At 42.0% G+C, this 2244-nt stretch overlaps 1 long non-coding RNA gene across 1 annotated transcript in view; it reads right to left on the reverse strand.

Annotated features, from left to right (window-relative positions):
• The window catches only part of LOC111732322, a 7678-nt gene that overhangs the window by 4066 nt on the left and 1368 nt on the right, over positions 1–2244 (reverse strand). The gene's annotated exons all lie outside the window — the stretch shown is intronic.

Consider the following 2244-nt stretch of genomic DNA (forward strand, 5'->3'; position numbering starts at 1 on the left):
CCCTAAGGATTTTACACAACCCACTTGGCACTCAGGCTGTTATTATTAGATAAATTCAGCCCAAAGCTGCCTGTGTGGGTACAGATAGGTAGGAAGGTAGGGAGGCAGAGAAAGGAAGTGATCAGGCCCCTAAATTGAATAAAGAAAAAGGTCACACGCCAACTAAAAATTAGAAATGAATCTGAGTGGAACTAAGTATCACGGTTGACAGCTCATACACGCGATGCCAACTTGCCACAGCTTGGCAGCGCCCTTGGTTTTCCCACATGCAACTGAAAATAGCTAGCATTCATCCTGAGGGAGTGCTAGCTATACCTCGCTGCTCATTCAAGCTGGAAGCAGTCTGCAATTATTTTGCTGAAATTAGATACAAATGAAGTTGCCACTTCCGGAACCCTTTCTCCTGTACTATTTTACAAAAAAGAAAGTGATTTTTGAACTCTTAGAGTTTAGTTTTGTTTTGTTTTTTAAATACACGTAACATCTGATAGAAGGTCCACAGAGGCAGATTATTGATACTATTATCTTGTGAGACCTAATCTCTTCAGGAACCTGTTTTTCTGATTTTCAGACTTAGATTAGTTGCTAGACGTAGTGACAGGCTGGTAAAGGTGACTGGGGTGGGAGAGGGCAACTTGCTCACGTTTGAAGTATACCATGTGACACCATCACATATTCTGTCGGAGGTGGTGGAGAGGGAACTAGCATAGAATTGTCTCCTGGGATGTATATGAATGGCTCTGCGCTCACTTTTTTTGGTGGTCTGAAAGCTCTCAGAATCTGCATCCCTTCGGACGTAGAACTTCTGCTATGTTTTTTAAAAGCGAAATAGAATAAACAAACATACATGAAAAGAACAAAATAATAATAATTTGGGGAGTCTTCTCTCAAAGTTGGCCAAGAAGGAAGTGGCATACAAATAATGGTGGTGTTTGGTGGGTTTTCTGCTATGAAAGAGCCCCCAAATTGAATTATCTCCTTAATAAAACAGTGTCTTCTTTGACCTTACTTTGGAGCAAGTGGATGAATATCTAAGAGGCCAGCTGGGCTGCAACCTAGGAGGCTATATGGCTTCTGAGGTAGGATGCTTCTCCACAACTTTGAATTCCAACTTCCCTTTATTCTCTTCTCATTGTTGGAGACATTACTTACAGAAGTACGTTTAACACCCCCCCACCCCACTCCTCACCCCTCCATGCATTCCCACCCTATATCTTTATTCTGATCTGGTGAATCTTAGAAGTGACAAATTAAAGTTTTCTAGGTGACCTTTCCTCCTCCGTCAAGGTTGTCTTTTGTTTTTGTTTTTTATCCCCATAGTTCTCAAAAGGAAAACTGCTAAAAGGTCACCTAAACAAACCCTTAAGATGGAGAATCTCTACGACTTCACTTTAATTTTAGGAGTCATTTCATGTCTTATTGAATTTTTAAAGTTGTTTTCAATGTCTCATTTTCCAGACTTCTTAGGGCTTAGGAAGAAAATAAAATGAAGTTATATGAAATCAAAGTGAATTGAGTGATCTACAATGATGTCAGCAATGATTCCCCAAGCAGCTGTCTCCCACATCACATCTCCCGGGAGTGGCGAGTTCAGCATCACACATTTACTCTGGTAGAGAAAAGCACAGGCACAGGCACAGGCACAGGCACAGGCACAGGCTCTGGCTGCTCCAGGTCAGCCGAAAACTCAAAAGCAAACACCCTTTCTGGACAACTTTCTGCCTTCCCAGTACTTAACATTGACGGAAAAATTCCTGTTCGAAAAATCAGGACTTTAGGTCCTAACAAGATGAAGTTATATACTTAACAGTGACAACCTGAATGACATCTGGGTAGAAGGGCTCCCCTTTCCTGTCTCCTCCGCCCCACTGATCCAAACTTCCTAGAGAATATTCCACATTTCCTGAGTAGGGAACAGAAAACTCAGGTCGACTTGGACGTTTACAAGATGGCAAACAAGTGGAGGAAGGATGAAGGGGATCAACAGGGCAAATTCGGAAAGCTGATATCTCATTTATTTTGACCATTTAGGGAACTTTTTGATTATCATCTTTTTTCCTTCCCTGATTTCAAAAAAAACAAAAACAAAAAAAAACCTCTTAAATTCTAGGGAGGGTCTCTGCAACAGGAAGAGGAATGAGAACATAGGATGAATAGGGGGAAAGTGGCGTGTGTCCGCTCCCATCGCCTCCTCCCCAACACACACACACACACACACACACACACACACACACACACACACAC

The sequence above is a fragment of the Pteropus vampyrus genome, unplaced genomic scaffold (genome assembly GCF_000151845.1).
Source record: "Pteropus vampyrus isolate Shadow unplaced genomic scaffold, Pvam_2.0 Scaffold12, whole genome shotgun sequence".
Taxonomy (NCBI): Eukaryota; Metazoa; Chordata; class Mammalia; order Chiroptera; family Pteropodidae; genus Pteropus; species Pteropus vampyrus.